This window comes from Moschus berezovskii, chromosome 9 (assembly GCF_049115385.1).
Source record: "Moschus berezovskii isolate FMDL1 chromosome 9, NW_MosBer_1.0, whole genome shotgun sequence".
NCBI classification, from domain to species: Eukaryota; Metazoa; Chordata; class Mammalia; order Artiodactyla; family Moschidae; genus Moschus; species Moschus berezovskii.
Genome location: NC_142468.1, coordinates 56539390 through 56562397, shown reverse-complemented (window position 1 = coordinate 56562397; position 23008 = coordinate 56539390). Strand labels below are relative to the sequence as shown.

The 23008-nt window shown below is 45.8% G+C and overlaps 1 protein-coding gene across 5 annotated transcripts in view; it reads right to left on the bottom strand.

Annotated features, from left to right (window-relative positions):
- TLN2 (talin 2) overlaps positions 1 to 23008 on the bottom strand; it is a 509872-nt gene that overhangs the window by 408710 nt on the left and 78154 nt on the right. For all 5 annotated transcript variants that reach the window (XM_055435636.2, XM_055435634.2, XM_055435641.2 and 2 more), the window contains exon 2: positions 8813 to 8898. The gene's annotated coding sequence lies outside the window, so the exon portion shown is untranslated. The remainder of the gene's footprint in view (positions 1 to 8812; positions 8899 to 23008) is intronic.

Here is a 23008-nt window from a genome sequence, read left to right as displayed (position 1 = left end):
CAGGTTGGCTGCAATCAGCAATTACTGGACAGAACTGTCTCAGAGCACCAATGAGCACACTGGTGGGTATGTCTCCGGTACACAGCAATCGTTCAATAAAGGTTGGCTGCAATCAGCGACTGAACTGAACAACTCCACCCCACCCCCACCTCATTTCAGCCACCTCAGCTGTGTCTGTTTCTTGGCACAGGAGCCTTGCCGAGAACAGACTATCAATACAACAAGATTAAGAGTCACCATGAACTCCCACCCACAAAGGTAGATTGGGGAGTGCAGCCACCCACCCCTGCCCTGCTCCCATGCTGCTGGCCTGCTTCCACAAAAGAAGGGATGACTCCTTCTCTTCTCATACCCACAGCCTCTTATCCAGGGACAAACTGGCTGCAGCAAAGGGTACAGCCTGTAACACAGACCACTCAACCTCTACCAGGCACAACACAATGTGGCAAACAGCCAGAAGGAAAAGACTTGGGTCTTGACCAGGCTGGAAACCTGGATCCTTGTACTACTGACCTCAATGGAAACCTGGTAAACTACCACTCTCATCTGACCTGCAGGTGGACAGAATAATGGCACCCAAAGTTGTCTGCGTCCTCATCTCCAGAACCAGTGTGCATGCGACATTACATGGCAAAATAGACTTTGCAGATGGGATTAATTTAAGGATCTTGAGGTAGGGAGATTTTCCTGGATTATCCAAGTGGGTCCAATGGGGTAAAAAAGATCCATAAAAGCAGAGAACCGTTCCCATCTATGGTCAGAGGAAGATCAAAATGCAGCAGGATTTGAAGATGGAAGGAAACAAGCCCAGGAAAGCAGGTGGCCTCTAGGACCTGAAAAAGGCAAAGAGATGAAATCCTCCTCTAGGGCGGGGGTCCCCAACCTCCAGGATCTAATGCCTGATGATCTGAGGTCGAGCTGATGTGATAATAATAATAGGAATAAAGTACACAACAAATGTAATGCGTTTGAATCATCTCAAAACTATTCCCACCCCCCAGATTGGTCCATGGAAAAACTCTTTCACAAAACCAGTCCCTGGGGTCAAAAAGGCTGGGGACGGCTGATCTTGAGCCCCCGGAGGAACAGAGCACTTCATTCTAGCCTCCTGAGACTCGTATCAGGCTTCTCAGCTGCAGAATTGTAAGATCAAATAGATTTACGGTGTTTTAAGTTTGTGGCCATTTGGGACAGCAGCACGAGAAATCTAATACAGACTTTATTCCCTCCTCTGGAAATGAGAGTGTTTTCATCCCTTCTGAGAAGTGGGGTTAGTAGAACCTACAATCCATCACTTATCCTACCAGAAGCTCCTGGGGCACCCCTGGAGAAACCTTGGCCCTTCACCATAAGTTCTCTGAAAGTAAGGAATTCACAAAACTAACAACCTCCATGTCAGATGGAATTTATTTAGGATCATCTGCCCCTGTTTTGTGGGCTTCCCAGGTGGCTCAGTGGTAAAGAATCTGCCTGGCAATGCAGGAGACTCAGAAGGCATGAGTTTGATCCCTGGGTCTGGAAGATCCCCTGAAGGAGGAAATGGCAACCCACTCCAGTATTCTCACCTGGGAAATCCCATGAACAGAGGAGCCCCTGGCAGGCTATATATAGTCCATAGGGTCGCAAAGAGACAGACACATGTGAACATGAGCATGCATGTCCTTGTTTTGTATTTTGCCACTAGAAATTCTTTTTTTAGTAATAAAAATAAAATGTCTCCCAAGTTACTAAGTAACTGGCAAACCCCAGGGGCCCAGAACACCAGCATCCACATTGTATCCGCTTGATCAGTAAACATTCCCCAACAACCACGCCCACCCCAGAGGGCTTCAGCGCTGCCTCAGATCCAGTAGTGAAATCACCATGGCCGCCTTCCAGATTTCTGAGTCATCTTCACCACTGCAGGTCCAAGCAGCAGCAGCTGGATTTTGACCTCAAAGTACCAAAGCCCAAACCCAGCCCTGGATATTCAGCTGATGCACAAGGCCCCCCAGCCCCCACCTCCCTTCTCTAACATCTTCCCTATGCAACTGCCCTGCTGTCTCCTGGGAGCCATGCAGCTGGCTGAAGGACACACTGCCAAGTGTAATCCATGGGTGTAGTGATGTGCTCCAGCTACATCACGGGAGCTACTTAAACTGATTGCCTCTGTTCTCAGGAGGGTGTTTGAGGGTATTTCTTATCACTGAAATATTTCCAATGAATGAAACATCTGGGAAAGACAGCTACTGTCCTAACTCTGATGCAGTCTCACTAGAAAGGCCTATGCCAAGCCTTGTGGCTGTAGTGAAGATGGCAGTTTTTTTGAGCAAAGCCTGTTTGTAGCTTCCACTACTTTATTCTCCCAAGAGCTGGAGAGTGTGTGTGCCCCCTGCAAGTGCAGTTCCAAGGACAAGGGGTCAAAGTCCATCAAAACAGACTCAGGAAAAAGGAGCTGTCATTCCTTCTGACAATCTTTGCTGCATCTACTCAAAACTGGGACCACCAGGTGTGTTTCCCAGGGGATCTATTCAAACAAGGTACCACGTCTAAAGCAGAAAGCACCTAGATACCAGGGACTTGTACTGGAAATGGTTTCGGCCCCAAAGGGAGTCTGTTCTAAGCACCAGGGTGCAGGAATTGGCCAGACAGGGTGCCGGCTGCTTTACAAAAGGAAGAAGCCTGTTTTAGGGTGGGAAGGCCAACAAAGCTCCGCCACGGGGAATCTGATCACCTGTTTATCATCCCGTCATCACCCACTCCAGTTAAACCAAGCTCTGCCACAGACACCTGCCAAATGACAACGCAGGACCACGGCTCTTCCTTGGAGCAAAGTGCTCCTGAAATGTCACACAGTCATTCTGGGTGCCTGGGAGACCCCGGCCACAGACAGCAGCACAGCCACAGTCATCTGCCCAAGAGTCTCCCTCTGAGCAGGAGCAGAGGTTGGGAACTGGAGAAGGGGTTGAGCCCACAAATGCCTGCGCAGAAGAGGGCCGCCTCCAACCCGACCCACATCTGCCCTCTCCCACGTGCTGCAACACTCGCTCCGGAGCATCCATCAACAGCACCACTGCGTTTAAACAGATCGAGGAGGATGCAGAGAAAAGGAGCCTGCGGAGCAGAACGGGCAAGTCCAGAGATGAGGCCTCAAAGGCAGAAACATAGAACCAGAAAAGACATCCTGGCAACCCATGCTACTCAAAGACTTTGTTTGAAGCCCTAGAAACTCCTAGACCTGACATGGCAATAATTTTTTTTTCAAGTCCTCTATATATTAAGCTTTCAAAATGACAAATTTTCAAGACTAACAACTTTCTGTGCTAGTGACAGCTCTTAGGTCACTGGGCACCTAAGAGTATCATCTTTTTAAAGGTGAATTTTTAAAGGTGCATAACTTCTGACCTCGAGAGTCTACAGAAATGCCACATGGTCTACAAATAAATATTTTAAAAATGCTCACTGCAGTATTACCAAAATGTAGGGAGAGGGAGGGTAGGAAGCCCAGCCAGCAATGAGAGAATGAAAGCTTATACAACTTACATTTTCATGTAAAAAATAAGACACAACAATTAACAACAACAACAAAATAATAATATGTGGTATTTCAATATAGGGTCGATTTTTTTTAGCATGGAAAGTGTGTCCATAATAGTTTTTAAAATACATTACACAAATTATTATACCATATTAATTTAAAAGGAAAAAATATGTTTTCTCATGTTTTTAAAATAATGTCAGGAGTATAAAGAGTCCTACTACTACTTTGAAAATACCTTCCCTTCTCACAAAAAGCGAAGGGTGTCAACAGTATGCTTTAGTGTTCTTAAATCAGGTAAGAGGTCTGTCTGCAAGGAGGGAACAGTTGTTAAAAAAAAAAAAGAAACAACTGCCAAATCCCCAGTCAGTCATTCCTTTAATTAGACATCTTGCTTTTTTAGGCTTTTCTTTTTTTAATAAAGAGAAACATGCCTCTGAGGGTCGAGAAACCATTGGGACTGGAAGTCACCATGGACCCCTTACAACTGCAGATAAGGTCATACAACAGATCAGAACATCCCAGTTCACTGGATAGGGGCAGCTCTGGGTAGTCAGCCACAGGCTGCGGGCGAAATCCTTCTGTGCCCCAAACCCCACGTGCCCTGTGAGCAATGCAGGTTCTAGGGCTGGCATGTTTTAAAATGAGGGAGATTGAGAGAATCCTGCATTGAGGCAGAGGCAGGAAGAACTCCAAATCACAAAGTATCTGAATGTCGTTTATTGCTTCATTTGAAGGTCTGTCTATCCTTCCTCATCCTAAAATTTATTACATTGTAATTTTTTAAATATATCTGGTACAAAAAGGGGAGATAATCCCAAATTTGGCAACCCTATAGCATGAAACTGAGGTCCAAGAGGCGGACAGTTTGACTGGGATTACCGGATGGGAAGAATGTCATCATGGGGGAGCTAGTCTCTTTCTCTCTACAAAGTTTTTACTCCTCTTCTTTAATTACATGTTGTAAATTACCTTTGTAACTTTGTAAAGTAAAATTACATTTTAAAGAAATATAAGCAAAACCTGTTACAGGAAAGAGTATACTTACTCTTCCTTTTTTTTTTTTTAAAAAAAAGACCCTCATCCAGCCTCTCCCCTATTACTGAAAATAATTGAAGAACCCAGAGAGGAGGACTTAAGTCCACAAAAGGCAAGGAAGCACTTACTGTTGTGTTTACCTGTTAAGGCTTGCAATTACCAGAGATTCATCTGACTACTGTTAACAGCATCCTGTTTGCTCAGGGGTTCATCAGGAGTGCTTATTAAGCCATTGCTCTTCTGATACATTGGCTTTAGACAAGCCAATGGAAGAGAGAAAATACATTGTTGGGTTCATTTAACAAATGTTTATTGAGCCTAAGGCTGAGTGCTGGGCCCTGGGATACAGGATAGATAAAGCATAATCCCCCTGTCCTCAGGGGCTCATTTCTACAGACCAAGAAATTGGCTTCAGACATGAGCAAAGAGCTCAACCAGAGGGAATTCAGCCAGACAGCAGGGGAAAGGGGCACTTCAGCTAGTCTCCGAAGAGCAAATGGCCAGGATGAGTACATAGTGCTCTAAGAGCATCACAGCTAAAACCACTCTCTCGTCTCACCTCCTTCCTTTCACTGTTGAAGAAATAAGTCCAGAAAATAGAAGCCAGTAGACATTGGTGCCAGTATAAGACAGTAAAGTGCAGGTAAACATTCTCGGGCCCAAGGTTACCCACTACAGAGCAAGGAGGTAAATCCAGCGCCCACTAGCTCCGAATCCTTAACTCTGGATGCAAAAGCCTAAAGAAGTCAGAAGGAGCTGCTTCCAAGATCCACTTTTATGTTTTCATGGGTGGGCGGGCCCAGTGGGGAGGTATAGGCATGAACTTGGTAACACAGAATTTGCAACACAAGCCTAATAGTACAGTTCCTCCATTGCCTAAAACATGAGAATAGGAGTGCACACCTTGCCTCGAAAACCTAGTTATAGGGATTCAACTTAATTCTGCATTCGGTGAGTGACTCAGTGGCTCAGAACATAAAGCATCTGCCTATAATGCGGGAGACCTGGGTTTGATCCCTGGGTTGGGAAGATCCTCTGGAGAAGGAAATGGCAACCCACTCCAGTACCCTAGCCTAGAAAATCCCATGGACGGAGGAGCATGGTAGGGTACAGTCCATGGGGTCACAAAGAGTTGAACACGACTGAGCGACTCACCTTCAGTTTCACTTTTCAGTTTATACACAAACTCAGCATATATATATATCGGAGAAGGCAATGGCAAGCCACTCCAGTACTCTTGCCTGGAAAATCCAGTGGATGGAGGAGCCTGGTAGGCTGCAGTCCATGGGGTCGCTAAGGGTCAGACACGACTGAGCGACTTCACTTTCACTTTTCATTTTCACACATTGGAGAAGGAAATGGAAACCCACTCCAGTGTTCTTGCCTGGAGAATCCCAGGGACAGGGGAGCCTGGTGGGCTTCCGTCTATGGGGTCACACAGAGTCGGACACAACTGAAGTGACTTAGCAGCAGCAGCAGCATATATATGAAGCCAAAATCAAGGAACCTCAAAACTTAAACCCCATAAACTCTAGAATTGTGTACCTGATACAAAATAGACAAAATAACCCTGAGCAGAATGAGGTTATTTGGAAATGGTCAGATACAGGAATCCCACACAGTGATCAGAAAATGGTCTTCAGAAACAATGTAATCAGGACTTCCCTGGTGCTCTAGTGGTTAACAATTGGCCTTGCAATGCAGCGGATGCAGGTTCAAGCACTGGTCAGGGAACTAAGATCCCACATGCCTCAGAGGAACTAAGCGTCCACCCAGCCAAAAATAAAATAAATAAAAATGCTTTAAAAAATGCCTTCAACCTGACTTCTCACTTTCTGCCTCCAGCAGGAGCCATTGAGGACTAAGTTGTAGCCCTGAATCTTAGGGCCAAAGGCAGTCACACAAGCCCCCTAGAGACCTGTCACTGGGGAGGCTGGCAGAAGCTAGCAGGGGTGGGGTGAAAAGTCAGCCTCCTAAGTGCACTTCTTCTCCGTTCATTTTTGCAAAGCAGTGACCAAGTTCCTTCCTTAACTCAAGAGGCCAAAGCGCTACAGAAGCAATATTTTAAAGCTGACACACAGGGAAGGGTCATACCCTCTATGGGTAAAATGAGGGTGAGATGGAAGAAAAATAGCACAAATAATCAGCAATTCAGTCTTGCCACCAGTAGTAAAGTTCTCTTTCTAGTTATGATGCAGGTGATGAAAGAAAGAGGAGAAAAAACCCTGCCCAAGGTCCAGCAGATGAGGCTGGAACCTCATCTTACTTGCTACATGATCCCAGGCAACTGCCTTCAGCCCTGACCTCAATCTGGTCCTCTATGAAATGGTCACTACCTGCCTCGGGAGTCGTCAGGAGGGTAAGGTAACAAGGTCATGTGCCAAGTGCTTTGCCTTAAACCTTATATGTTGTAAGTATTCCATAAACGGCCACTGGAACTATTAACTACCCAAGAGGCAAATCAGTCTGGCCCCTTGTAAAAACTCCACGACTTTTGAGAGGCCTGACTGCAGCTGTACAGCAGTGCTGAAGCTGGGAGAACAGCCCCAGGGCCAGTTCACCAGCTGGAATCAAGACGCCCTCCTTGGCAGCAGCGTCCTGAGCCTCCCCAAGAGCCCCTTGAACCCTCTCTCTGCCTGCGTTTTCTGAGGTCAGTTCTCTGCTTCCAGTATAGTCTCTCTTCTCAACAACCCACTTAAGTGCGTTAGCCTAGCTGAGGCAGCCTGCTCTTAAAAACAAGAAACAGCCTCAGTGTTTTCAGAAATGCTGACTTCAAAACAGGCATACTCATCCTATGAGGCAGAGACCTCATAGGATTCCACCTCAAAAATCTGAAAAGCGCAGAACTTAAAGGGAGGATTTCACTGACAACACCATAACACACAATAAGGAGGCACGAGCTCAGACACTGGTAAGGGTAACTTAGCAGGCTCCATACTCCTTGGGCAGGCTCATATCTCAAACCACTCAGCCTCACACCGTTAAAGAGACGAACCCACCAGAAAAACTCCTGCCAGGTCTCTGGGGGTTTTGCAGGCACACACCCTAGGCAGTTCACCGAGAGCCACACTCAAGGACAAGTCTCGTGGGCATCAGGATCCTTAGACCTTTCTTCTCCAAGTGTGAGATACAAATCAGCGGCTTCAGCATTACCTGGACCTTGTGAGAAACACAGGCTCACAAGCCCCACCCAGACCTACCCCATCAGGGTCCCCCTTTTAACTAGATGCCCGGATGACAGTGCTTGAGACTATTTAGAACAAAGTATAGCCAGAATGGACTGTGATTGTTGACTTAGGTTTTCACTCAGTCTTTTCCTTTCTTTGTGGAAGAAAGCCAACTGTAGCCATTGGCACATAGTAGATAATCAATATTCGTTGAATGGATGAACAGACGAATGGGTGGTCTACCAAGTGACTCAAGAAACTTATCCTGTATTAAGTGCAAAGAAAGATGCAAGCATGGGCCTGAGAGAGAGAGAGAGAACATTTGGGGGCAGGGAGAAGGCGTCTTTAAATGAGGTTGTCAGTGGAGGCCTCTCTAACAGGAGTTCACATCAGGGACGGCATGAAGCCACGGTGTGATGGATGAGCAGGTGCATGCTGGGAAGAGAATGTCAGCCCTGCAGGGTAGCACCCTACACTTGCCACCATAAAGGGTCTCTGGTTGTAGGCCAGTAAGGATAGATAAGACTCAAAAGTTTCTTGATCCAGTGGTTAAGAACCCACCTTGCAATGCAGCAGACATGCGTTCGATCCCTGGTTGGGGAACTTAGATCCCACATGCCGTGGAACAACTAAGCCTGCGCACTGCGCCTCCTAAATCCACGTGCTCCAGAGTCCTTGATCCACAACTAGAAAGTCCGTGCAGCACAATGAAAGATCCCACATGACTCGATGAAGATCCTGTGTGCCACAACTAAGTCCGACATAGAAAATTTTTTTAATTTTTAAAAGAACCCTAGAACTAAGAAACTAAAGGGAAAATAAAAGAATTATTTTAAAAAGACCCATAAGTTGGGCTCTGATGGAAGAAAAGAGCAGCTCTCTGGAGGCACATTCAGCAGGTCCCCGACTGTAAGACAGTTGGGGTCAGGAAGGCCGTGTCTGGAGTCCCGGTTGCCATCTCCATGGCTCCTGGAGGTGGGTGTGCCAGAGGAGGGCTGCAGAGGGAAGCAGTCCATCAGCTAGACTCTGTTTCCTGGCCACAACCCCTCCAGCCCCGAGATTCCCAAGTAGAGACATGGAGATTACTCACTATTTTCTCCAAGTCGATCCAGGAACTTGCAGCCGAGCATCCAAGGGTCCAGGAGCCCAGTCCAGATGTTACCCTGCAACGGCACGCTGGCCAAAAAGAGACAAACGACACGAGTCAGTGCAGGCGGCCACGTTAGTGAGTAAGCAACACTGCCTCAGCATGGGCTGACGGTGATGGGGTTCAGATGATAAACAGCAGAAAAGGAAAGTGCCCCCGCGGAGCCAGGGGTCTCAGAGCACTGTGCAGGGATTCACACGGCAAACTCCTCTGCCCTCAGCATCGGGACAAGTACCGTCCCCCCACCAGCAGCTCCAGAGCAGTCTCTCTGCAAATCCCCTGATATGGAGTCTAGACATAGGGCTGCAAAGTGCCCTTGGAGAGAACCAGGCCCAACCCCTCTCTTTAGACAAGAAAAGCCAAGACATAGAAAAGACAACAGGCTTTGTCTAAAATCAGCAGAGTATAAAGGCTAAGCCAGGAAGGGAATTGAGGAAGCAAGTCTATAAAAAAGCTTAAGTTTACCTGTAAATTACCTTCCTTCAAAAAACCTGGGTTCTAAATAAATGTTATTCTTGTCTGTTCTGGCTCTTAACAGACAGACAAAGCAGCCTGCAGTTCCAGATCTTAACTGTTTCCTGAGTTCTCTCTCCTTTATCCCCAAAGACTTTGAAGAGCCAAACTAAAACTCGTGGTTTTCTTCAAAAACAAAAGAAAACAAGAGAGAGAAAGAAAAGCCCTGGATTGTTCATATCTGAGTATAAGACGAAAAACCTAACAACTCTGGAGAAAAACTTGAAGACCTAAAAATGCCGAATTTATGAGATATAAACAGCACCGAACAAAAACAAGCTTCTTTTCCATCAGTTCAGTTCAGTCGCTCAGTCGTGTACATCTCTTTGCGACCCCATGAATCACAGCACGCCAGGCCTCCCTGTCCATCATCAACTCCCAGAGTTCACTCAAACTCATGTCCATCGAGTCGGTGATGCCATCCAGCCACCTCATTCTCTGTTGTCCCCGTCTCCTCCCGCCCCCAATCCCTCCCAGCATCAGACTCGTTTCCATTGAGTCAACAGGTCTATAGACCCAAGAGACTAGAACGTTCCAGGGACATGCCTGGAGACCATAAGAAGTGGTACACTTCAAAGCCGAGGGGGCTGTCTTGTTAAAATGAAATGGATGATCAAGATGCGAAGTCTTTAAAACATGACGCTTCGATTATGTTTTTTTTTTAAATGAATTGTCATCAAATTATATATTTAAGACATAATCATGTAAACAGTTACCTCTTCCCCTCAGGTTCTAGTTCCAACTGACCTTGACAAATCAAAGTAACCTTGGGCATATCACACCTAACCACGCACGTCTTCCATCAACACATCCATGAAAAAGCAGTGATGGGATAAGACTCAACTCTTTAGCTAGAGAATTCTGAAAATCCCCTACATTGCTGAAACAAGCTGAAAGTACCTCCCATTAAGTCAATTTATACAAAGCATAGTTACTCGCCTACTTTGAAAAAATGAATGTCAGTCATTATAAATTTAAATTGCCATCTCTTAGGAAATAACTACAAAGTTGGTGTAACAATAGTCATGTTCTGTTTCCAGGCAGTTTACTTCGACAGTGACAAATCTGCCCCCAACTGCACTAAATGGGGTATCTGGGTCTGTTTCCCCAAAGGTCCGTTGTTATTTATAAGGATGAAAGTTAGAGTTTTTTTTTGCATGAAGTGGAATTTAGGCAGTGAGGTCATTTGTTTTGAAACTACAGCAACCATTCCAGTTTTCTTCCCCCATTTTAGCATTTCAGTTACTCTGGGTCAAGAGTAAAAGATGAAGATTTCAGAGAAAATGCAAAACCTGGTAGGCCACCCACAGAATGGTCAAAGATTCTGCCCTGGACAGTCCAGGGCACAACTAACTACGGGGATTCCCTTTCCTAAGTTAGGCAAGTTCACTGGTAAAAAGTCGGCGCAGACTTGCACACAAGCAGACTCATACATACTTCAAAGAATGTTCAACAGTCCCAGGATTCATTTGAAAAAAATAAACAAAAAAACAGAACCAACCATACTAACCACATGGTTCCTGATCCTTATAGGGCAGGCGGGTCCATAAACTCCTCTGGAAATATGATGAACCCTCTCCCCCAGAAGAAGGACATGATAGATTCAGTTTCAAATTTCCCCAGAAATTTCTCTATACCTCTGGTTAAGGACCCTGGCTTAATCAATACAAAGCGTCCCTTTTCATCTTTCTCTCTGAAATTTGTACAAGCCCTTGGTAAAGAGGGTCACGAGTGATAACCCCATTTACAAAGTGATACACAAGGGCAGGGACAGGTGAGAAAAGTGGCTTTGTGCAGCTCTTAGGATGGAGAGTATGACTCTGCAGCCAGCAATGCTAACAACTGTTCTTGAGGCCCCGGCTGTGCCTGGAAGCCTTTGCCAACCAGTTTCAATAGGGACCTTCCCAAATCTGGGTTTGCACTTGGTACTCAGTTCTTCAAAACAACAAAGAGTAGCATGGAAACATACATAATACCACATGTAAAATAGCCAGTGGAATTTGCTGTATGACTCAGAGAAGTCAAACAGGGGCTCTGTGACAATCTAGAAGGGTGGGAGGGGGTGGGAGGTGGGAGGCAGGTTCAAGAGGGAGGGGACATGTGTATATACCGATGGCTGATTGATTTTGATGTATGGCAGAAACCAACACAATATTGTAAAGCAATTACCTTTCAACTAAAAATAGATTAAAATGGCTGCAACAACAAAAATCAACAAACATCTGCATTACTTAGGAATGCATACAAAGTTAACAAGCATCAGTTAAAATGAAAAACTGAGGTGCTTATCATAACTCTGAGGTGACAGGGGGTGATTTTTTTTTGAGATATTCGTAATGTTGATTTCTTAGCCTGGCTGTCTCCCAGATGTTCAGATTGTTCCTTTACATTGCATATATTATTCTCCATGTATGTCACAGAGTAAAGCAATCTTCCCTACAGAGAGATTCAGGCCAGGCACAAGGCTCTCCAGGACTTGTCATCAAAGCCCCAGCTCAAGACACAGCAGTAAAACTGCTGCTGCTAAGTCACTTCAGTTGTGTCCGACTCTGTGTGACCCCATAGATGGAAGTCCACCAGGCTCCCCTGTCCCTGGGATTCTCCAGGCAAGAACACTGGAGTGGGTTGCCATTTCCTTCTCCAATGTGTGACAGTGAAAAGTGAAAGTGAAGTCGCTCAGTCGTGTCCGACCCCTAGCGACCCCATGGACTGCAGCCCACCAGGCTCCTCCATCCATGGGATTTTCCAGGCAAGAGTACTGGAGTGGCTTGCCATTGCCTTCTCCAAGTAAAACTGCACTGAGCCCAGCAATAGTCTGAGGGTGGGGCCCACCAGGGAACAGTGACCAGCTCTGGCCCCTAGGACACCATCTATAAATAAGTCTTTTTTTTTTTAAACAAGTCCACGCCCTGGGACAGTCCGGTGTTCTGGGCTGAGGCCACGCTGACCTCTGATGCTGCCCATTACTCTGGGAAATGCTGGTGCTGCGTTTCTGTGAACTCACTGGTCTTCCTCTTCCATGCTTGGCAGGCCTTATCCTGGGGCACATTCTGATACTGTGAACAATCTCAGCAAGTCTTCCTGAACCGCTGAGAAAGGAACAAAGCCCAGACTCACGTGTGGAGCTTGCAGGACTGTTCAGCCATCTCCTCCCTCAGCTGGACACAGAGGCAGGAGGGGCCATGCATGCTCTCCTTCAGCTGCCTCATTACTCCACCCTCCCGGTGAGAATTCTGCTCAGTCACTGAGCAGTCGAAACATCTACTGGCCAGAAAAAGAGGTAGACAGTGTAAGGAGTCGTGACCAATAATGTTTAGATTCCTATCCCTTTTGTCAGAGAAGGAAATGGCAACCCAACCCAATATTCTTACCTAGAGAAATCTCATGGACAGAGGAGCCAGGCAGACTATAGCCCATGGGAATCTCAGAGTCGGACACGACTGAGCAACTAACACTTACTTACACACTTACCAACTGCACACTTATCAATTACATTTACTTTTTTATCCTGGGGCAAAGGATACAATTTTACTTATAAATTACATTTGTACACTTACCAATACTATCTTGATCAAATAAGGAAAGTATGCTCCTTGCCTAATAATTTGAGCAAGAGCATGCCATTCCAAAAAGACCCTTCTTAGGGTAATCTTACTAGCAGACGAGGGGCTTCCCAGGTGTCACTAGTGGTCAAGAGCCCACGAGCCAATGCAGGAGACATAAAAGACAGGTTCAATCCCTGGCCAGGAAGATCCCCTGGAGAAGGGCATGGCAACCCACTCCAGTACTCTTGCCTGGAAAATCCCATGGATGGAGGAGCCTGGTGGGCTGCAGTCCATGGGGTCACGAAGAGTCAGACACGACTGAACGACTTCACTTTCCCTTTTCACTTTCATGAATTGGAGAAGGAAATGTTCTTGCCTGGAGAATCCCAGGGACAGCGGAGCCTGGTGGGCTGCCGTCTAGGGGTCGCACAGAGTCGGACACAACTGAAGCAACTTAGCAGCAGCAGCAGCAAAGAGTGAGACACAACTGAAGCGACTTAGCTTGCACACATGCACTAGCAGACAAAGCTCTGACCTTTCAGTTACAACAGCCAAATATTGACACCATGACATCACATAACATTTTAACCCTGTTTGGAATAACCTACACCCATACCCTGTGGCTTTTTCATACTGTTCATAGGGTTCTCAAGGCAAGAATACTGAAATGGTAAATGCAGCCATGAAATTAAAAGATGCCTGCTCCTTGGAAGAAAAGCTCTGACAAACCTAGACAGTGTATCAAAAAGCAGAGACATTACTTTGCTGTCCATATAGTCAAAAGCTATGGTTTTTCCAGTAGTCATGTACAGATGTAAAAGTTGGACCATAAAGAAAACTAAGCCCTAAAGAATTGATGCTTTCAAACTGTGGTGTTGGAGAAGACTCTTGAGAGTCCCTTGGACAGCCAAGAGATCAAACCAGTCAATTCTAAAGGAAATCAACCCTGAATATTCATTGGAAGGATTGAAGCTGAAGCTCCAATATTTTGGCCACCTGATGTGAAGACCTGACTCACTGGAAAAGACCCTGGTGCTGGGAAAGCTTGAAGGCAGGAGGAGAAGGGGACGACAGAGGATGAGCTGGTTGGATGACATCATCAACTCAATGAATGTAAGCTTCAGTAAACTCCAGGAGACAGCGAAGAACAGAGAAGCCTGGCATGCTGCAGTGCATGGGGTTGCAAAGAGTCAGACACGACTTAGCGACTAAACAAGAACACACCCTGTGAAGACAGACACACAGTAGACCGTGCTCCATAAAGGAAATAGCGCAGTTCTTCATCTCTCACCATGTCTCTTCTACTCTTCTCCTAGCTCAAGTCTGCAGTTCAAAAAAGCAAAGCAAGGGACTTCCCTGATGGTTCAGTGGCAATGACTCCGTGCTCTCAGTGCAGGAAGCCCAGGTTTGATCCCCGGTCAGGGAACTAGATCCCACATGCCACAGCCAAGACTTTTACACATCAGTGCAGCCAAAAAAATAGTTTTTAAAAATTAAAACAAATTTATTTTAAAAATAAATAAATAAGCAACACAAAAGCCAAAATACAAAACCCACTCTCTAATATGTCACCTTCAAAAGTAGAACATCCCTCTGGATTCTGCCCTTTCTCCTGAGTGCAAGACTGGCATAGCTTGCTGTGCGCCTGTGTGTGTGTGTGTGTGTGTGCACTCAACAATACATATGCATGCAAGTCCAACATTCTTGATGGACTCAAAACAATAGCTTACAGGGAAACTCTCGCTCAGAGCTCAGGAAACGTAAAGGCCAGCCAATTCCAGAAAAACAAAGGGTTTTAGCAACTAACACGAGAACAGAATGATCTCATGCCCCTTTCCCACTGCGCCTGCGCTGAAGTGGGATCCTTCTCAAACTTGAAGTGCTCACTCAGAGGCAGTCACTGTTTCCACCCTAGGGAAACCCATGGGGAGGACGGCCAAGCCAGGAAGCAGATTCCAGAGGTAGCTTTTTGATGTTTAACCCAGAAAACCCACAGACGGGGGCTCCTCAGCCAAGGAGAGGCTGGAACTCCCGGTGAGGCAGGGGACCTCATCCTCAGGGCATTAGTCACTATGTGCAACAGCCAGTTCCTTTACATCAAGGGCCTGGCCCAGGAATGAAGGTGGACCCTCCAATAACAGGCCTGAATCTCTGGGGCCCTAGACTGTGCTTAAACTTCCTTTCTTTCTCTCTTTTTTAATTTATTTTTGGCTGCACTGGGTCCTGTTGCTGCACATGGCTACTCTCTAGTTGTGGTGTTCAGACTTCTCACTGAGACGCCTTCTCTTGTGGCAGAGCGTGGGCTCTAAGCACATGGGCTTCAGTAGTTGCAGCACATAGGCTTAGCCACCCCGAGGCATGTGGGATCTTCCAGGACCAGGGATCGAACCCACGTCCTCTGAATTGGCAAGGAGATTATTAACCACTGGACCACCAGGAACGTCCCTGTGCTTACACTTTCAGCCCTCGAGATTCTCTTACATCTCAGCGAACACAGACAGGAAAAGACCATACTCACAGGGCTCCTGGTGCCTTCCCCCCATTATCACATAGACTGGCACACAGACTAAAGGGGCAGGTCAAAGCAGTGAGCACGCTCCAGATTTCCTACACAGTGCAGACCCCACCCCCCACCCCTCCAGTCCACAAACACGCCAGGATAGTTGTATTTCTGGCTCCCTTGGAGAGAGGAACCATCAAGATGTAAATGCTCTTAAATCAATTTTTAATTCATCCCAAAAGCCCCTGCATGCATTTTTAAAACAGCAAAAGATAATTCTAAGGCATTATTAATTTATTCTGTAAGCAGAGACTTAACACATATGGATTAAGGATCCCTTGAATGACTTCCACAACACAATAAAATAGCCTGTGTTCCACCTCAAAGTGGTGCTGGGGTAGGGATTGGGGAAGTAAAAAATAACCCAAAAAATACCCCAAAACATTGGCCATACTTAGAGGATATTCTGTTTGGAAGGAACCCTAAATAAGTCACGTGTGAAGGTATGAATTATGTTTGAAATCAGTCACAACCTGCATCGCCTCCCGCAGCTGGGTGATCTTCTCCAGCACACAACCCCCGACCACCGTCCCATGCCCAGCTCTCCTGCAATTCCCTGTGAAGGAACCCCACCACTGTGCTTTTGATAGGGTTCCAAATCCTCTCTTCTCTGGTCTGTCTCACCTGGAGGTCCCTGAGGGCACCCTTAGTACCCTGCACAGGGCACCCAGGAGATCAATAGTAAGGAACGGGTGGGAAGAGGGAGAGAGGTGATATCTTACAGAGGCTGCTGCAGGGAACGAAGATGAACGACAATAAAATTTGGGGAGGGTATAAGTGTACCTTTCCCTGCCCCCAGATCAGCATAGCTCAGCCAAGGCTCAATCAAGTTTGAAAACCCAGGACTGTAATAAAGATACAAGGAAACCGTCTTCCCAGAGGCCCAGCCCACATTGAGCAGCCAGCTTCCCCATCCATCAGCCTGACAGCAGCAGAGACAGTAGACTGGAAGGCGCTGGGTGTCCTCTGCCTCCTGCCTTCAGAGCTGCGTTTTCCACCTCCTTTCTCCTTCTCTCCTGCACTTGACGTTCACTGATTCCAGCTGCAGTTCAAATCTCTTACCCGGGAAAAGGCCCTGCACACCCTGATCCCCTCCTGAGTTCCCCTGACTCAGCCACTGCCCAGAGCCGTCCCTCCCCTCCCACCCCACAGCACCAACCTAGCCCTGGGAGTGTGTCTGGTGTCTGGGATTCTCCCCACCCCACCACAGCCTGCCTTCTCCTCGCCCCCTTTGAGTTTAGTCCCCAAGCCATTCCTTCCAGGAAAGCCCAACACCATCATCTGATATCACTCTGCCTCCCCTCTAAACCCAGATCAAATGCCCTCAAGCCTCCAAAATGACCCCTCTGAGCCTCCCAATCAAAATTAGTCTTTCCTTCTCCATATATGCCATGCCAGAGGCTTTTGCCCCCCTGTGAGACACCCAATATCCAGACGGTTAGTTTCTGTGTGCCCTTTCACACTCCTCCCTAGACTGAGTTCCTGGAGGGCAAGAATGCTGTGTGCTGTGTAGGGAACAAAGATAAAGGCAACTCAAACAGTGAAGCCTCTTGACAAAACAGTCCAGACTTGGATACCTACGAAATGCCTATGCTTTGGTATTAAAGATTCTTATGGGTTTCAGGGTGACAATTCTAGAATCAAATCAAGCACACAAATAGCCTAAACAAGGGTTTATGGGTTTGGGGGATTTTTTTGTTTGTTTGGGTACACTCTAGTAACTCAACCACTCAACCACATTAGCCTATAAGTTCAGGCTCTATCTCCCCAGGAAATAGACTTCTTCAGTCTTCCTTGGGGACCAAAAAATGCTGCAACTTCAAAATGTAGAGGCACACTCCTCTTTAGAAAAGACACAGCATCTCGATAAGTAACATTATTAAAGAAGCTGAATTTATAAACTCACTCTCATGGCATAGATTTCTTTTTGAGACAGATCAACCCACACACTTTTTCCTCTGATTCACTGAATGTGTTATGTGGGTCTAGAATCCAGACACTTCCTTAAGTCAGAAAATCCATTTGCTTTTGAACAGACAGAAATGGCAATGTCGTTATGCTGGTCTCCAATGAGAAGCCGGTTTACATGCTAAAATAAAGTAAGGAGGCAATATTTGACCCCAGTCAAGAAGCCTCTGGGATCTATTTTCCCCTCAACACAAATGTTTCTCATTTGGTCCAAGCTCCGTTTTAATTACATGCCAAGAAAAGACAAAGAAAAACCCACTACCACCCACTCCTGCTTTCATGAAGACATTATAAATTATCTTTATTACGTCATGTAGTAAAGTGGCCTCACATAAGGCAACGCTGACAAATGGTTGCAGCAGCCGTTTTCCTGCCTTGTTCATAGGTGTCCCCCTGCTTGTCTGCCAGGCAGTGGCCTTTCCGTTCCAGAAAACAGCCTGGGGACGTGTTGATGCCTTTGATGTTTGTTTCTAAAGGACTGTCATGAACATCAACAGAATAAAACAACTTTTGTGTAACATTAAATAATGTTTATTTCAGCAACAAAACTTGAATGAATAGAGCGTCTTAACAGTCTATCTTTTCTCAGCTAAGTCAATCCCAGCTGTAAGCTGGGAGGTCAGTAGTTTTAACTTCCACCTAGAGCCCACAGGTTAGGCTTCCCAGGTGGCACAGTGGTAAAGAATCCACAGGCCAATGCAGGAGACATGGGTGATGCAGGTTCAATCCCTGGGCCGGAAAGATCCCCTGGAGGAGGAAATGGCAACCTGCTCTGTATTCTTGCCTGGAGAATTCCATGGACAGAGGAGCCGGGTGGGCTACAGTCTATGGGGTCACAAAGAGTCGGACACCACTGAGCAACAGAGCCCATAGGCCAACTCCCTTGTCACCATTCAGGTGGAAGCATTTGAAAGAAATTGAAATCACCAAGCTATCTCCTCTGGCACAGCCGTTCAATTAAGTAAACTCTTAAGTGTTAAACTCTGAGGGTCCTACAGGCTCACACTCCAGAATGGAAGCCAAAGCTTTCCCATTTAAACCAAAAAGAAAGGAAGGAAAACCTGAATTCTAAAGACTAGACAACCTTTATTATCATTGTCTATTCTTCCCAAGGTCCTGGATGGTGACTGTATGAACTTACACAAGATTCTATACTCAAGGTCTACCTTTTTCATTCCAACCAGAAATTTTAGATGCAGTAGGAAACTTGGAAATTCTTGGGCTTGTGGCTTATCAAATTCTCCTGCCAGAAGTTCACTAGACAGAAGAGGGTGGGCCACCAGGACTGGGAAGCCATTCATAGCAAGCATGAGATGTTATTCATTTCATTCAAGTTCTATATCCTAGCTTCAATTCTTATCATGCAGATTTTCCACTTACTCAACATGTACATGTGGCCAGCGCCTCTTGTGGCTTGTTCTACCTCTTCCTTGAGATGTTCTTTCTGGCCCTTCCTTAATAAACTTGTTTAAATATATATATATTTATGTACATGCTAAAGTATCTCATCTTCCAAATTCCCTGGGTGAAATTAAGGCTCCAATAATAACCTTAGGAGTATTCTGTGGTTTCATACACGCAGGCTAGGTTCACCACCCTGCACGTCATTGTAGTCCAGGAAGCAGGAATCTTGGCTCCGTTCTTCCTGCAGACGAGGAACCTGAACGTGTGATGACTTTACGAAGAGAGTTGGAGGCAGCCCCAAGTACAGAACCCAGGTCTCCGGCCTCTGAGTCAGGGGCTTTTCACCCATTTGCATCTAACAGTTCACAGCCACCCAGAGTCAATCCTTAACTCATAAGGCCCCGGTCCACTTTAAAATCTGTCCCTTCCTCTGCTCTATATTCAGGCAGGTTTAAGTTAATCAGTGTTTTCTTCTGAGCTTACCTCAAAGTTCACAAAACAGGAACTTGAATTTCATGGGTTTCAGACTGCCAGAATCTCCTTGGCCTTTGGAAATATTTTGACTTCTCGCCCGCTCACTGCATGGTGTCCCCATTGACACACAGTGCCTAAAATTAAAAGTACAAGCTGCTTCGTGAAGGACAAGTCAGCATTCAAAATCTAAAAAGAAAACCAAATCAAATCTACAAGGGAAAAGTGTTATCCCAAACACAACGCAATTCAGTTCAGAACCATGCTGACCACTTTCCTATAAATGGCCTTGGAGCCAGTGTTATCTACAGTTAGAGGTGGTTCCGATGGTAAAGAATCTGCCTGCAATGAGGGAGACCCAGGTTCGATCTCTGGGTCAGGAAGATCCCTTGGAGAAAGGAATGGCGACCCATTCCAGTACACTTGCCTGGAGAATTCCACGGACAGAGAAGCCTGGCAAGTTACAGTTCAAGGGGTCGCAGAATAGGACATGACCGAGGGACTAACCCTTTCACTTCACATTTAAAAGCAAAAGGGGAAAGGGGCCATGCCAATATAAGGGTTGTATCTGTCAATTTCAAGGGGCATCACATACATCTAAAGCAGTGGTTCTCCATAGGGAGCAATTTTAACCCCTCAAGGGACAGGTGGGGATATCTGGAGACATTTTTGTCTGTCACAATTTAAGTGGGAGAAGGAGATGCTATTACTTTCTAGTGGGTAGAGGCCAGGGTTGGGGCTAAACATCCTATAATGCACAGGACATCCCCCACAAAAAGAACCGTCCAGCCCCAAACGTGAATGGTACTGAGGCTTAGTACATGTACCTAAAACACAGGAAGGCTACTAGGGTGAAGTCATGAGTCTTGCTTCTTCCCCAGTGGGCTCTTGGTCTGGGCAAAGCATCTGAATTTCTGGGTCTCTGGTTCACTGTCCCTCAAAGAGGTCGGCCTGTCTCAGAGGTTTTGCAACTGAGTTCAAACATTACATCTGCAAGCCTTCCAGCATGGCAGCTCTCCAAGCCTGTGTGGCTACTGTTTCTCACCCTAACACCTTCACCAGGGGCATTTCCCACCAGTCCTCTCTCAGGTCCATCACACTTCCCTTGGAAGGAAGAGCAGTGCTGAAAGCGACCTGTTTCTTAGTATCACCAAGCGTCACACAGATGGTCAGTGATCTCTCAGGTCACAGAAATAAAAGCAGAGAGTTCCTGGATACAACCTTCTTCCAACTCTAAAACCATTCTACGCAGTCGACAAACCAAGGACAGACATGTAAGCTTCATTTTACATTCTATATTCTGCTTTGAAAAAATGCCTAAGCAAAAAAAAGAAAAAAGTTTTATAATTCAATTAAAAGAAAACAGCATGGCTACAATGGTATTAAATGATGTATAAGGTTTTTATGCATTTTCGTAATATTTGGCAGCCATCAATCAGCCTACTACCCCAACTTAAGGAGCAGACTCAGTATGAAGTCACACTTTTATGGAGAGAGTCAACATGAGTCCATCTTCCCATTCTCAAGACCTTCTCTACTGGCTCCAGCTGCAAACACCACTTCCGTGAGACCAGCTTAGCTGAGAGGCTGAGCCCCTCCATACACAATCCAATGGTGTCTAAAACCACAGAACCCAGGAATTGTTTTACAAGTAGAATTCTCATTTTTAGGAAAACAAATATAACCTGTCTGACTAGGGGGAGAAAATCAACATTTTAAACTGCCTCCATAAGTCCACATTGCTCTCTCTCTCAATGAAGGCAAAATAGCAAACCACTTGTCCAGTCACGCTGCTTAGGAATCCCTTTGTCTCCACTGCATTCAAAGCCAATGATTCTCCAGATCCCAAGCTGGGACACAGTACCTGGACTCACGGGAAAAGTAGAAGACAACCAGAAGAAAAAAGAGGGAAGTGTAATTTCTAAGACTAAAATGCAATAGCACACACCCCTGCTGCAAGATGAAGGGTTTTCACACATTTCATTTGCCTCAAAAAACGAACCAACACTCCCCACAAGTTTCCAATACATCCATTATCCATAAAACAAACGGGAAGAAGAAATTCAAAAATCATTTAAGAGGAAGAACAAAAACTAGTGAAAACTCTACTCTACAGATGGCAACAGAGAGTTAATGTCTTGAGGCAAGGCTTCCTCTCGGCAAGTACAAATCCGAAATCATAATAAAGATGCTGAAGGATTTAGTCATGAGCCCTCCCCTCTGCCATCAGAAGGAATGGCAAAAATGCAGAGTGCTGGGAGCCAGAACATTTCATTTCTTTCTAACTGTGCAAAGAATTTGCATTTAAAACAAGCATTTCATCAGTGCTTCTAAGAATGCTTGATATTAGGCTGTTAAGGAGAATAAAAGTGGTCCTCCACAACATCAAATTTCTAATTATTTAATTGCAACACAAGTATCTGGGTTCCCTGGTGGACTCAAGAATGCTTGTAGCTAATTACATCTTCCCAGTCAGGTGTAACTTCAAATAGAGTCAAATATAGACAACTCTTAAAATATAGTCAAATCACATTACTAAACAGTAACAAGGATAAAAAGTACCTTCCTGGTGACTAAACACTCCATGAGTCAAACTTTACTTTCTATATAATTTCACATTTACAAGGAAAGTAGTATCAAAGAGATAAAGATTTGTATGAGAACTAAAAACCATTAGGAAAGCAAAAGGCATTTTTTCTTGAGCAGCTAAGTGTTGAACATCTACCATAAGAAGGATAGGGTGCTTAAGCAGGATCAAGGCAGCAGGACTCAGTGGCAGGAAAACCCAAGAGAGAGCACCCCCCCACCCAAGCCAGGAAGGGGAGTGCTTATATACCCAGGACCTGTAAATTAATAACCCTGATTCTCAGCATCTACATTCAAAACACAAAACTAAAATTCAATTTTTTTTTTTAAAGGAAGAAGGATGAAAGAGAGGGATCCAGGGGGGAAACACCAGACAGTGCATTTCCTCCGCCAAAAGAAGTGGGATCAGGGCTTCCCTGGTGGCTCAGACGGTAAAGAATCTGCCTGCAATGCAGGAGACCTAGGTTCAACCCCTGGGTTGGGAGGATCCCCTGGAGATGGGAATGGCAACCCACTTCCAGTATTCTTGCCTGGAGAATCCCATGGACAGAGGAGCCTGGAGGGCTGCAGTCCGCGGCGTCACAAAGAGTCAGACACAGTGGAGCAACTAACACTTTGACTTCACTCCCTTCAGAAGCGGGATCAGAAAGTGGGGATGTCAGTTGGTGGCTCTGTCCTAAGTAATCTGCTAAAATAGGAGGGGCTCTGTCTTCTTTACTTCTAACAACATTGCAGGGTAGAAAGAAATACTAGAAAAATATTAATACAAGTTTTAAAAAAGGGTTACCAGAGCCATGGGCTGGAAAGAAGGCAAGAGCACCCTGTTCTGGAGGGGAATAAACGCTCCAGTGAGACACGAGGCTCTTATGATCATAGCCACCAGCTGAACTGAACAACACAAAGGGAATTCTTGGGAATCTGAAGCTGTTTTCCCATCTCCTTCCACATCCTCCTCACGCGGGTGGCTGCTCTGCGGTCAGGATAGCTTTTTAGCAGTGTTAGATGACTGCCTAACAAGGGCATTTTAATTAAAGATGAGACATGAGGCAATGCAAGCGAAAAGAGCCCTCAGTCAGGGATGGTGTCCAGCCT